General features: G+C 40.5%; 1 pseudogene; it reads left to right on the plus strand.

Annotated features, from left to right (window-relative positions):
* Positions 1–8,905: 8,905 nt before the first annotated feature.
* On the plus strand, positions 8,906–12,907 carry LOC113098960 (uncharacterized; annotated as a pseudogene).
* The last annotated feature ends 2,668 nt before the right edge of the window (positions 12,908–15,575 follow it).

Genomic DNA, 15,575 nt, shown 5'->3' on the forward strand with positions numbered 1-15,575 from the left:
AATAACATTTCTGAGTTCTGTATAAATCTGTGTTGTTGTTTATTTTTATTTTTTTATTTTTCATAGGAAGATAACTGACTCTTTACTCTCCTTTTTAATAAATGTGCTTATAAACCAAGAACAAGCTATTTATAGCTGTATTTATAAACTGCTTACTACTGACTATTAATATTGGGACAAGGCTTTATGAAGCAGGAACTGACTATTTACTAATAAGTGCAGTTATTATAAAGTGTTATCAATGCATTTGCAAATGTTAACAAATTAGACATTATTTTACAGTGTTATCAAATCCCTTAAATGATTTTAAGTGTTTTGTAATGATTTTATTGACCTACAAGCATTTGTGAAAGTTCTGCTTGCATTACAGCTTAGTCTTGATCTGTGAGCTGAACAGATTTACTGTTACATCCATGAGATTATGTAAATTCAAATAAATATCATGTCACAGGATGTCAGAGGTCAGTATCAAATTAATTTGAAATTATTATTTGCAGCACAAATAAGGTTTTTTAGGATTTTTAAAAATCCCTAAAACTGTCAGAAAAGGATAAGGCCTAAGATTTCTATGTGAGTGGCTAAATTAATTTGTTTTTATAACTATAATGCATAAACTATGAAATTATACAAAATGTATAAAAAAGTACAACAGTTATTATTTTCCAATGTTTTTTTTTTTTTTTTTTTTTTTGGATTTACATTTAAAAAAATTAGCCTACGGGAATCATTCTAAACAGTTTGAATAAAGCCTGTCAATATTTATTATAGACCACTATAACTGTGTATAATCTAACAAACAAGTTTATTATGAAAATAAAAGTGTGTACACCAGATAAATTGGACGATAAAGAAATTGCTAACAATAATATAATAGAGCATGTTTTAGGTTTTTAGGCATTTAGATGCAGAAATGGACAAATCAAATGTAAAATAAAATGTAATTGATTTGATTAAATATAGATTAAGTCTTGTTAGAGCAAAATAATAAATAAATACGTACACACATTAAAAAAAGCAGCCAAGATGAATGAGTTAAATTTTTTATATAGATTAAAATTGAAGACAGAAGCAGCTGGTATATGCGGTCACTTAATATTAAAATCCAGTAGATCCACTTCAGATTTATTTCTCAACAGTTTATGTTCACGTGGCTGTTTTCGTTTATATTAGCCAAGCTATTTATGTATTTTGAAATAATCTTGTCCGTGATGTGTTCGTTCTTACGACGAAAGGCAGAATCCTGCAGCTCAAGAGATACGTTATTCTGCCAGTCGCGCTTTCAAATAGTCTTGCGCACATAAACGGGTCACAAACACCTGTTTTTAGCTCTTGTTGTGTTATAATGGGTGTATTGTGTGCATTTATGGCAATAATTTATTTGAAAAAGCTCTTAAACAAGAATAAATTCGTTAGTTTTGAACTTGTGACACTGTGCGCGCTGATCGGAGGCAGTGATTTCAGATAGGCAGCCGCAAATATTTCATTTTCACACAAACAGTTCAAAAACATCTTAATTTAGCTCTTGGTGTGTTCTAATTGGTGAATTGTGTGATATCACTGCAATACTTTATTTTTAATAGCTATGAAACAAGAATAAACTCGTTTTTTCTGAACTCGTCTTTCCACACGCTCATGCTCAGAGTGGTGATTCATCTCTCTGTTTCTCACGTATCACTGACCACACATCAATTATTAATGAGCCCTGACCTGAAAATAATCATATATGTTGGTTTAGCTTGTCAGTGTGAATTAAATCCAAGTATTTATTTGTATTTTAACCGATTTAAAAGTGAAACCAAAAGAGAGTCTCCTCCCTTTTTAAGTCCGGGAATAGCACCTAGGGGCGCATTTTTCTCTCAGACAATGGACGTCTAAGCACACACACTCAAACAGATGGACAGAGTGAGATGAGATGTCTGACAGTTTTTTAATTTTCTGTTATCCATACAGTGTTGTAAAGTCATGAAACTATGCATATTTACCCAGAATAACTTTTTTCTGTATGAAAAAAGGTTTTGAAGTGTTTGGAATTTAAAAATGCAGGAAAATTAATAATTCCATCTTTACTGTCATTTAAAAAAATCACCACGACAAGACCATCCAAGCTATCCAAAACCCATTCACAATTTAAGTTCCTCAATGTTTTTTCAACATGTAGACAAAGTTTGGTGTGTATAGTGTTACTCTCCTCTGAGCAGTATGCATTAATTCACAGCTAAATGTAAAAAACAATCCACATTCAAATCAAAATAGCAGACTTCCTGTTGGTCGTAGCTGATGACTGTGAATTAGAAAGTTGTCCGTCTTGATACGAACAATATATGTACCGAGTTTGGTGTCTGTAGCTAAAACTAACCCCCCCACTTTTGACAAAAGGTGGCGCTATAGAGTGCCTCTTCCACGCCCTTGTAAAAGCTTTTCACATTGTCTAGCTATCAATAATACTGATATGTGTTTTGAATTTTATGTAAATCTGAGGTTGTTATCTGCCTCAAAATCAAAATAACAGAATATTCATGTTTGACACGTTGCCATGGCAACAATATATAAGATATCAATATGCCCACAACAGATTTACATCGGCCATGTTTTGTCATTATTCTGATGAAGTTTGAAGCAAATCGAGTAAAAATAAGATGCTGAATTCAAAGCATTTTGAAAATGACTCACTTCCTGCTGCCAGTTGGTGGCGCTATAACGTTGACTCTTAATAGTCACATATATACGATCGGTATCATACTTCGAACAAACCGATGAAGTTTGATTTGCATTGAGATGCATTTCCTGTTTCTCATTTATTGCTCTAATTTCAACGCCTCGCCACGAGCAAACCGTTCGAGATATCAAAAATCCCCTTGCAATATTTCATCCCCAATGCCTTGAGATCATGTTCACCAAGTTTTGAAGCAAACGGTTGAAAGTCCTCAGAGGAGTATTTCAAATTCCAGAGCATGCTTTTTTTAAACAGCCCTAAATAGCTGACTTCCTGTTGGGCGGAGCCTATGACAGAGCGCAAAAGTTGTTCAGCTTAATGAGATCTATATAAGTGTACTGAGTTTCATATAAATACATGCAAGTGTGTCTGGGCTATGGTTCAAAGTTTCTGACTGTGTTCCAGGGGGCACTGTAGAGCCCCTGTGCCACGCCCGGGTCCCAGCCTCTGTGGCATCCTAATGGCCGCAGGTTCCAATGTTTGCCAATTTTCAAGAGTTTTTGAGCATGTTAAGGCCCCCAAAAACCCCCAGAAGGTTCATAAAAAATAAAAATAATAATAAGAAGAATAATCCTTAGGGGAACAATAGGACCCTGTGCCCATTGGCTCGGGCCCTAATAAAAATAATCCTTAGAAGAACAATAGGGCTCTTCGCCCCTTCGGGCTTGAGCCCTAATAAACCCTTTGTGCTTTATGTACATGAAAATGTTTAATGCAAGTCATGGGGGCAGTTTACACCCAATTTATTTCTATTCTGGTAAACTTGACATAGTCGCTCAAGGCATGGGCCCATGTCTTAGAACAGTGCAGGCAGTTCATCTAGCTCTTCAGGCTTCAACAGGAATGGTGTTAGGACAGACTATAAATTTAAGATGTCCTCATGCAGTGTCCTGCACTAATGAATCAAGCAAAAGTCACTTCTGTCACCTCCTCTCATTGGGGAAATTGGTCATCAACGCTCACAGCCCCGAATATTGTTTTACAGTGTGCACCAGTAACAAACCCATCCTCATGTATGATGTCTGCAATGACTGTAGTTTTTTTTTAGAGGATGAAGGTGAAATAACGTACTATTGTGTTATGCTTAAATACGCAGCTATGAGTGAAATAAAAGAAACTCCCATAGAGAATGCAAAATTTAAGTTGTTTGTTGATGGTTCAGTTCAAGTCATTGAGGGTAACAGACGAACAGGTTAGGCAGTAACTTCCACCACTGAAGTTGTAGCTTCAGGCCGTCTTTTCGGTCATCATTTTTCAGCTCAAGCTGCAGAACTAGTAGCCTTAACTAGAGAATGCAGGCTAGGCAAGGCAAGTTTATTCATATAGCACATTTCGTACACAATGGTAGTTCAAAGTGCTTTACATAAAAGAAAGTAAAATAATAATTAAGAAAAATAATAATAATAAAACAAGCAATTTTAAAACTTTTTACTTATTTAAAATGAATTAAACAGTTAGAAAATGATTTTACATAAAATAAAAAACAGTGAAAACATAGTGCAATCAGTTCGGACATTGCACAGTGCTCATTCAATAAATGCACAGCTAAACAGATGAGTTTTAAGTCTAGATTTAAATGTGACTAATGTTTTAGCACATCTGATCTCTTCTGAAAGCGGATTCCAACTGCGGGCGGCATAGTAACTAAAGGCAGACTCCCCTTGTTGTGTGTCAACCACCTAGTATTTCTAAAAGACTCGATCCTAATGATCTGAGTGGTCTGTTAGGCTTATATTCAGTTAGCATATCTGAAATATATTTCGGTCCTAGGTCATTTAGTGACTTATATATGAGTAAAAGTACTTTAAAATCAATCCTAAATGTAACTGGAAGCCAGTGTAAGGACCTGAGGACTGGGGTGATATGCTGAGATTTACAATAGTCCACCCTGCTGGTGATGAAGGCATGAACTAGTTTCTCCAAGTCTTGACTTGAAACAAAACATCTAATTCTTGCAATGTTTTTAAATGATAGTATGCTGATTTAGTTACTCCAGAAGATTCCTGACTTGATTTTTAGTTGTTTGACCCCTAGAGTCAAGGTATGCATTCACCTTGAACACTTCATCTTTGTTTCCAAATGCAATGACTTCAGTTTTTTCCTTGTTTAACTGAAGAAAGTTCTGGCACATCCAACTATTAATTTCATCAAAGCATTGGCAGAGCGAGTCAATGGGGCTGTAGTCATTTGGAGATAAGGCTAGTTAAATCTGGTTATCATCAGCATAGCTGTGATAGGCAATTTGGTTCTCATTATTTGACTTAGTGGGAGCATATACAGGCTAAACAAGGGTGGTGCAAGAATGGACCCTTGTGGGACTCCGCATGTCATGGACGTCCACTTAGACTTATGCTCTCCTATACTCACATAATAGCCTCTCCCTTCTAAGTATGATCTGAACCATTTGAGTACCATCCCAGAAAGCCTGACCCAGTTATCCAGTCTCTCTAGTAGTATGTTATGATCGACAGTGTCAAACACAGCACTGAGATTTAGCAATACCAGCACTGATATTTTGCCAGAGTCACAATTTAAGCGAATATCATTTATTATCTTAATGAGTGCTGTCTCTGTGCTGTGATGGGGTCAAAAACCAGATTGAAAATTGTCCAGGTATCCATTTGAGTTTAAGTATTTGTATAGTATTAAGTATTTAAGCTGATTAAAAACTACCATTTCTATCATTTTGCCTATAAAAGGAAGATTAGATATTGGTTTTAAGTTGCTCAAAATGGTGTTATCAAGATTGCTCTTTTTCAGGAGGGGCTTAACAACTGCAGTTTTTAAGGAGTTTGGAAATGTCCCAGAAAGAAGTGAGGCGTTCACCACTTCTAAAAGAAGCGGAAACGTGGATTCCAGTGGGTGAGTCGAGTGCTTTTTGTGAACTTGTACCGTTTGACTGTTTGTACTTTAACTCCCCGAGAACGTCTGGTCGTGGAGGAGGACTGGCAACAGTCCATAAAACAAATTTTAAGTGTAAACAGCTCGCATTCTCTGTATCCTTTGCCACTTTTGAGGTGGATTTGTTTGAACGGAGCGGTGCATCTCCAGTGCTGTGCGCACTCGTATATAGGCCACCCAAATACAACAAGGATTTCATCACTGACTTTTCTCAATTTTTGTCTGAGTTTGTGCCAATGTATGACTGCCTCCTTATTGTAGGGGACTTTAACATTCACGTGTGCTGTCCTGAAAAGCCAGTGGCAAGAGCCTTTTTAAATGTCATTGACTGTTTTAATCTTGTACAGTGTGTATCTGGCCCCACGCAGGAACGTGGGTACACTCTTGACTTGGTTTTAACTCATGGCTTAACTGTGTCTAATCTTGAAGTCTGTGATGCTTTCTTCTCTGATCATATGCCTGTTGTATTTGAAATTTCCCTCTCCCATGTCATAGTTAAACCGTGTGCTCCTGTGCGCCGTGGCCGAATAGTTAACCCTTCCACTGCTGCTCAGTTTTCCTCTGTTTTTAATCTAAATTGGGTCTCTCTTTGTCCTAATACAACTGTTGAAGATCTGTGCACTGGTTTTAATGCTGCTTGCCTAGCAGCATTAGACATGGTTGCCCCTGTAAAAACTAGGGTGTCTAAACCGAGATCTGACCCTTGGCTTAACGATGTCACCCGCGCTGCCAGATGCGAGTGCAGAAGGGCGGAAAGAAAGTGGAAGAGGGATAAACTCCAAGTGTCATTTCAGATACTTAGAGAAAGTTGGTGTTCTTATCAAAAAATTGTAAAAGCTGAAAAGACCAAGCATGTTTCTAACATTATTTCTTCAAATGGTCACAATCCTCGAGTTCTTTTTAATACCATCAAAACTTTTTTTAATGTCCCACAACTCCAGTGCTTTGAGAACCCATCAAAAGTGTGTGAGGAGTTTCTTCACTTTTTTACCCACAAGGTGGAGAGCATTAGGGCCCTTATTGGTCCACCTTTGTATGACCCTGGCATTTCTGTAACCTGTTCTGCTGTTTTGAACCAGTTTGAGCCTGTTAGCTTGCCTCTTTTAGAAAAGATTATTGGTCAAATGAAGTTCACTGGCTCCCCCAATGATGTGATTCCCCCTCGTCTTTTTAATGAGGTTTTTCCTACAGTGGCGCCCTGCATACTTGATATTGTTAATGTTAGTTTAATTACTGGAGTCGTACCTATGAGTTTTAAACATGCAGTTGTTCAACCCTTGTTAAAGAAACCTGGTTTAGACAGACTTGAGCTCTCTAACTAATCGGCCTATTTCTAAGCTCCCTCTGCTTTCCAAAATTATGGAGAAAGTTGTTTATCTGCAGCTGAGCACATTTTTGAATGACAATTGTATAACTGAAATTTTCCAGTCTGGGTTTAAGTCAACCCACAGCACTGAGACAGCTCTGCTGAGGGTTTTCAACGACATTCTTCTGGCTTCAGACTCAGGTGATACTGTTGCTCTTCTGCTATTGGACCTTACGGCTGCGTTCGATACAGTCGACCACCAAATTTTATTGTCGCGACTGGAGAACTGTGTGGGCATTAAGGGGTTGGCCTTAGCCTGGATTATGTCCTATTTGGAAGGCAGAAGTTTTTCAGTTCAGGTCAGTGATGCTGTGTCCTCTTCGGCTCCTCTGTCGTGCGGTGTTCCTCAAGGGTCTGTCTTTGGGCCACTACTTTTTTCAATGTACCTGTTGCCTCTTGGGTCAATTTTTAGAAGTCACAATGTTTCGTTCCATTTTTATGCTGACGACTGCCAAATATATGTGCCGCTAAGTCAGTCAAAAACCCTTTTAGAGTGTCTGAAAGAAGTGAAAGCATGGATGGCTATGAATCTTTTGTATTTAAATGAGAGCAAAACTGAGTTTGTGTTATTTGCTCCTAGTGACTCAGCTGCTGTGGTTCCTGTTGACTTGGGTTGTCTAACCCGAGACGTTAGCCCTGTGGTTACAAACCTGGGAGTCAAGTTGGATGGTCGGTTAAAACTTGATGCCCAGATTAGTGCAGTGGTGAAGACCAGCTTTTTCCAGCTGAGACCCATACTCTTTTTTTAGAGTATGGTTCTGTGTGACGTTAGATGGAGCGGAATTTCCTTATATGGGTCCTAAGGGCACATCTCCCGGAAGAGCGCGCGCTCCCGTAGAGCAGAGCAGAGACATTCGCTGATCAGAGCGAGAGACCGAAATGTCACAAAAGAAGTGTGTTTTTGGTTGCCAGGGCAAGACAACCCTGCACAGAAAAAAAAAAAAAAAAAAAAAAAACAGCATTAAGGGACCAGTGAATGGAGTTTATTTTTACAGCGCATCAACGGAGTCGTGCAAGTGTTTTTGTTTGTTCCCTCCATTTTGAAGATGGTTGTTTTACAAACAAGGCCCAGTTTGACGCCGGATTTGCATATAGTTTATTTCTGAAGAATAATGCAGTCCCAACGAAAAAGGGTCACGATCGTGTGTTGGAACCGCAGGCGGTGAGTAAAACTGCTTCAAATATCTCTGTGTTGTTAACTTAGCTATCGGCGCGTAAGCACATCAAGTAAACAACATGAAGTTGTCATCAAACTGCACTTTCCACATGTACACCTTTAAAAAAAAAAAAAGACGACAAAGTGGAACTTAGTTATTTTCCAAAACCGCTAAGCAAATATATACAGTTTCAATACATACTACATAGAGACGTCCTGCTGTAGTCGTTGCTGCTACTGCTCTTGTTAAATTTCAGCCTCTGGATCGGATTCTGGATCATAAATATACGGCTGAATCTGACTGTTAGCCATGGTTTGTTTTGGATGTTGTTTTTTTCCTCACGGTCACAGTTTCCAGATGCTCTCAACGCAAAAGCTTACTCGCGCTCGTGATTCTTTAGCTCCACCCACATGTCACACCTCCAGCCGCTCGTGTTTTTCCGGGAAAAAATGGTACAGACTATCTTTCTCTTATAAATAATAAAACTAAAGACTTTTTGGAGTTATGAAGGATGCAGTACTACTCTATAGGTACTCAAGATTAACAGGATATTGAGTGAAAACGAGCATTTCACCCCCCCTTTAACCTATCTTTTATTCATTCTTTTTTCGGGTGGATCATCTCATTCTGTTTGTGACACTGTACACTGCAAAATCATGACATTTTATTACTACCAAGATGCAGTTTCTTAGCATGAGTTATTCCATAACGGACACAAACAGTGCTGTCGCTGAAGAACTGAAACATAAACAAAATTATGATCCACATTACAACTTTGCTTCGTTGGACTAAACATGCTTCATGATGACGTTCAGTGGACCCTTACCTTTCTAACTAAACCGGGATTTACAGCTGTGGATGTGTTTATTAGTCGTTATTATGACAGATCCGTTATGTATAGCGTTTTCATTGCTCATGTTTTTATGTGTACTGCTTACACAAATGTAGCAAGTACAGTCTTCATAAGCTTTCCATTGAAAAACAGCGATCTGTTGTCGATGTTGAGGCTTAGATCTTTATAATGATACATAGATTGTCAAGATTAAATTTGTCCCGTTTCAATTAATCTATTCATAAACACTGACACGTGCAAGTTGAAAGGCGTTCAGGACGAGGGCCTCGGGTGCTGGCTAACAGGTTAAGGTCCTGCAATTTGACGTCAACCACAGCTGTTATGACAGACTTACTCTTACCAATGGCATTTAGTTGGTGTGTTGAACAGCTATCCTTAGACTCTAAAGATTTGGGAAGAATTCCCAGTGATGCATGTGGTTTCATAATTAAAATGGGAATGTCACTGAGGACAAATTTCATCATCCACACGACCAAAGAATGAGGATGGCGGAATACCACAGGAGGTGGCGCAGAGAAAGAGCTCAGAAATGCACTGCCTTCATCAGCAACCCATTTGGATCTACCAAACAGCTCCTTGGACAGAGACACAGCGGACGCTTAGCCTGTGCATAGGAGGATGTCGAGCAACACCTTCAAAACACTTTCAGAGACCCCACCAGAGACCAAGACCTAGGACAGTGTGATACCGTGTTAAGACCACCAGAGCCAACGGTGGCATTCGATCAGAGGGAACCTCTCCTGAAGTACAAGATGTGGTAAAGAGGGCAAGAATCAGGTCAGCACCAGAACCAAGTGGAACCACTTACAAGGTATACAAGCACTATCCCAAGTTGCTACACCGGCTTTGGAGGATCCTAAAGGTCATCTGGAGAAGAGGAAAAGCAGCGCAGCAGTGGCGGTTTGCTGAGGGTGTATGGATCCCTAAAGAGGAGGACGCCAAAGAGATCAGCCAGTTTAGAATCATCTCAATACTCAGTGTTGAGGGGAAGATCTTCTTCAACATTGTGGCTAGGAGGCTGGCTGACTTCCTTAAGAGCGGGTACATCGACACCTCAGTGCAGAAAGGCGTTATTTCTGGTGTCCTGGGGTGTTTAGAACACAAAGGCGTGGTCACGCAGCTCCTTAGAGAAGCAAGGGAGAACAAGGGAGATCTGGTGGTCCTCTGGTAAGATCTGGCCAATGCCTATGGCTCTATGCCCCACAAGTTGGTGTGGGAAACACTGAAGAGGCACCATGTTCCAGATACAGTCAGAGATTGTATTCTGGATTATTACAGCAAGTTCAGTCTGAGAGTCTCAGCAACATCGGAGTGGCACAGATTGCAGGTTGGAATTATCACCGGCTGCACCATCTCCGTGATCCTGTTCGCACTAGCAATGAACATGTTGGTAAAATCTGCTGAACCAGAGTGTAGAGGCCCCAAGTCCAGGTCCGGAATCCGCTAACTACCAATCCGTGCGTTCATGGATGACCTGACAGTAACCACCGAGTCGGTGCCTGGAGCCAGATGGATCTTGAGAGGACTAGAGAGGCTGTTGGGATGGGCCAGGATGTCTTTTAAGCCAGCAAAATCAAGATTCTTGGTCCTGAAGAAGGGTAAAGTGGTCGACAGGTTCTGGTTTTCAATCTCAGGTACACCAATGCCTACCATCTCCGAGAAGCCTGTGAAAAGCCTAGGGAGGTACTTTGACAGCAGCCTCAGGGACACAGCTTCAATAAAAAACACCTGTGAAGAATTGGAGAAATGGCTGAAGTGCGTCGAAAAACAGGCCTGCCCGGCAAATTCAAGGTGTGGATCTACCAGCAGGGGATTCTGCCGAGGATACTGTGGCCACTGCTTTATGTGAATTTCCACCATTACAGACCTGGAGAGGAGAGTCAGCCGCTATCTGAGGAGATGGTTGGGTCTACCGCGGAGCTTAAGCAACATTGCACTCTATGGAAACAGCTGCAAACTGACACTACCTCTGAAATCTATCGAGAAGGAGTTCAAGGTTTTGCATGCAAGAGAGGTGCTCCAGTTCCGGGTATCAGCAGACCTAAAAGTCTCTGGGGCAGGGGTGGTAGTTAAGACTGGCAGGAAGTGGAAAGCAGAGGTGGCAGTGAAGCAGGCAGAGTCACGTTTACGCCATGGAGTCCTAGTGGGAACTGTGGCCAGAGGAAGGGCTGGACTAGGAGCCGTTGCAGTCCCCCATTATGACAAAGTGCGGGGGAAGGAGCGGCGGCAACTGGTTCAGAAGGAAGTCAGAGCAGCTGTGGAGGAGGAGAGGACCAGCAGAGCGGTGGGGATGAGACAGCAAGGCGCATGGACTAGATGGGAGCAAGTGGTAGAGAGTAAAATCTCGTGGACTGACCTGTGGAGGATAGAATCACACTGCATTAAGTTCCTGGTCCAAGCAGTCTATGATGTTCTTCCCAGCCCATCTAACCTGCACTGCTGGGGCTTGGTCGAATCACCAGCATGTCCCCTCTTCCAGAAGAACAAGGGGACCCTTGAGCACGTATTGAGTTTTTGCCCAAAAGCTCTAGGGGAAGGCTGATACCACTGGCGTCATGATCAGGTGCTCAAGACTATCGCAGAGAGGATCTCTAGTGCTGTTTCCATCTGCCAAAAGTCCAGACCTAGGAAGCAAACCATCAGCTTCATTAGAGCCGGAGAAAAGCCAGGTACAAAGAAAGGAACAGCAGGGCTTCTCCAAACTGCACAGGACTGGCAGCTGTCAGTAAACCTGGGCAAGCAGCTCAAGTTCCCCCAGCATGTAGTCAAGACCTCACTCAGACCTGACATCATTCTGGTATCTGAGGCAACAAAAAATGTTGTCATGCTGGAGCTCACCGTGTCATGGGAGGAGCGAATGGAGGAGGCCTTTGAGCGGAAAAGGGGGAAATATCAGGACTTAGTCAGCGACTGCCTCAAACAAGGCTGGAAGGCAAGGTGCTTGTCTGTAAAGGTAGGGTGCAGAGGCTTTTCTGGACAGTCCCTCTGCAGGGCATATACTGCACTCGACATCACAGGCGAAAGGAGGAGAAGAGCCATCTGTAACAGCACAGAGGCAGCGGAGAAAGCCTCTAGGTGGCTCTGGATTAAGAGAGCGGAACCGTGGTTGAGCTGCCAGGGCACAAGCTGAGGCTTGATCAACCTCAGCTGGGTCGCCTGAGTGAGGGTGTCTGATGTTCGAGAGACCCGAAACACCTGATGACCTCAGGATACATCACTGATGATGTATCAGTACAAAACAAATCATCAAGTGATAAGCTTATCAAATTCTGTACAGAAACTGGCCAATGATACGGCTTTGGCCCTGGGTAACATCACAAACACGAACACACAAGATAATGATCTTACAGAACAGAGTGGCCTTGGATTACATTCTTGCAATGCAAGAGGGAGCATGCAACATTATCGGACCTGAGTGCTGCACCAGATAACTGGATCCAACTGAGAACTCGAACCAAATTCAACAAGACATTCTTGATCTTTCATCAAAATTACACCAGTGTGACTGAAGACAATTCTACATGGTTCGGAAACCTGTTAGGTAAACCCCGGCTGTGGATCAAGGAAATAGCAAATTTGCTGTTGTTTTTACTACTGGTGTACTATGTGTCCACAGTATCAAGTGTGTAATTCAACAACTTACCCATGGCCATCATGGGAAAATGACAGTTCCAGCCATAAAAGATTATTACCCATAAGAACTACACAGACCCAAGCTGCATGTTTGTTTCTGTGTCAACATGCCATTCGTCACTACAGTCAATCAACACAGAGCAAGTGCTGTGTGCCTTCTACGATCACAGGTTACAAGAATGAACTTTTAAGTGTTTAAAGTTGTATTATGTGAGAGTTATTAGAACTCTCAACGGGAGGACTGTGGGATTACAAATTTCTACTATGTAAAATCTAGTTTCCAATGTAATAGTATGTACTTTGTGTTTTTACATTTTGAGTTTAAGATTATGACATTGAGATGATCAAGGCAAGCAGCCCAGGTTTCTGAGACGCTTTTGACTTCATGCACTTCCTGACTATAGGGCAAGGTCCCAAGATAAAGGTGCCTGCTAAACTCAAGGCACAGCTGTGCCTTTGTTTTTATGATAATGTGAAGGTATGGGTGATACCATCAGGCACCTCTGTATTTAAATTACACTGTTATGCTGATGAGATCAAGGCCAGTGTCTGGCATTTTTCTGATTCCATTTGCATGCTTTGTTTAAATGGTCTCCACCTTCATGTATCCCTCCTCCTAGAAATGTATATATACTACAATGTATTAATGACTAGTTAGACTTTTGATGACTACAGCGCCACGCAGAGCATTCTCAATAAGGAATTCTGCTGAAGATTACCCAATAGTCTACTGGTCTTCGCTTCTGAGATTCCAACACACCCATCTCGGCTTCAGTCACAACCCAGTGTTTCCTCTCCGACACTCCTTCACTGCCCAGCCGGGTCAGCAACAAACCACTCTGGTGTTTCAGCTAGAGATGTCCAGTTTGCGAACAAATCTTTCGATTTAACAGATTATTCTTGGTGAACTGGTTGAACCAGTTCACCAAATCAGACTGATTAATTTGAAACTGTTTGCATCTCCAAAAGCATTACTCCACAAATTACTTAAGTTATTCAGTCTTTTAACTTGGCTGACACTCTCTTTTTGAGTTGAAATAAACCAATATCTCAGAGAAATTAATATACTCAAATAGTACATTGACTGAGCTGCTCTGAAGAAAGAACACACACGCCCACTGCTGGAGTGGTTATCTATTGAGTCAAGAACCGATTATAATGGTTTTCAGATCACCGGTACACTCAACCGAGAACCTTTTCTTTCGGACACGTCCAATTTGAGAACCGATAAGCCGATTCTTGTTCTCGAGTCAAGAAACGGTTGCATTAGTTTTCAGTTCACCAGTACACTGAAACGAGAACAGTTTATTTCAGACATGTCCAATTTGAGAACCGATTAACTTATTATACAACGCATGCATGTAATTCTTAGAGAGGATCAAAAACATGTTATCAACATATTTTGATAAACATCAGAAATTATGATAAAATCATTAAAACAAAGAAATAATTTATAAGACGAATCCATCTAATCTGTGTACTTTGTTCAGTTCAAGAATTCTATTGGGTTATAGACCAAAGGGGTTTGCCAGGGAAGTTGGACAATGATAAACCTTTTCAGTGGTGAGTTTAAAATATTCTAGCGGTCCCCCCAGAGTTTAAAACGACGGTTATTTTAGAACGTTTCCCTTACTGTTTCCATGGCGGCGTGTCATGCTTGTCTTGTGACACTACAATAACAATGCATGACAGATTAAATCGCTTTTATTTCATTTTTCCTTATTTTATTTAAAATATTAACAAACTTGCATACCATGTCATTAACAATCGGATATTCCAATTTATAAATGTGTAAATTAGTGTGTTTTGTAGGGCTGCAACTAACGATTATTTTGATAATCGATTAATCTGTCGATTATTTTTACGATTAATCGATTAATCGGTTTATGTACTTATATTTTAGTTTTTTCCATTTTTTCCCCAAGTAAATTATTAATAAAGGGTCTTTATCATTCAGCATAGATTTTTAAGAGATTTTAACCATTTTGCATTGTCATATCCTCATCAAAAATATACCTGGAGTTGTTTTATTATGTTAGTAATCCTTTGTCGAACTCTTCTGCAATCAAAACACTGACCCATACTCTAGCAAAATTCACAAGGAGATTTCTTTCTATTGTTTTCACCAAGGCAGTCCTTAGAGCTCCTAAAGTAGTTTAACATCCCAAACAAAGCTTAAGGAATCTTTGAGAACATATTTTCACGAAGTATAAGGATGAAACAGAATAAAATTGCAGTGCATTGTATTTTATTATTTACTGGGAAAAAGCTTTATAGCTTATGCTGTGAAATTGTAAACAATCCTTCGAAAAAAAAGTGCCAATGGCATGAAACCTGAATGGAACTCACAATTTAAAGTAAAATCCATCAGAAGGTTGTCCAGAAAAAAAAAAATTGGGACACACACAAAAAACCTGCTGTGTGAATAAGAGCAGTGAATACTTAGAAAAGAAGTGCATTTTAAATATACTCAAACATTTACCTCTCTCATTCAGTCATAATTAGGCTGCAAGTCTGAATTATGAACTGGTAAACGACAAACTGATCACATAACATGTTTGTAAAGCTTTAAATGTTAACTGTTAAAAAGCAATGTTATCAGCTTTTACGACTAAACATTTGCAAACAACCTTGTACTGGAGAATCTGCACAAATAAAATTCTTAGGGGCCGTTCACATATCGCACCTAAAAACGCGTGGAAAACGCTAGTCGCGCCGCTTTCTCATTCTTTCCAAAGCGCTCGGGCAGAAGCGCCCCTGAGGCGTCTGCCTTTGCTAAGCAACCATGACGTGCTCTCTCCATGACGTGCCCTCTCCATGAAGACCCGGAAATTTCAACAAAGGATAAATGGATGCGGTGTGGACGCACCTGGAAAAACGGGCGCATCGCACAGCGTGCATGTCGCGACCGCGTCGTTTCCATTATGAGAGTGCATACTGCGCGCCTACATA

This window comes from Carassius auratus, unplaced genomic scaffold (assembly GCF_003368295.1).
Source record: "Carassius auratus strain Wakin unplaced genomic scaffold, ASM336829v1 scaf_tig00216784, whole genome shotgun sequence".
NCBI classification, from domain to species: Eukaryota; Metazoa; Chordata; class Actinopteri; order Cypriniformes; family Cyprinidae; genus Carassius; species Carassius auratus.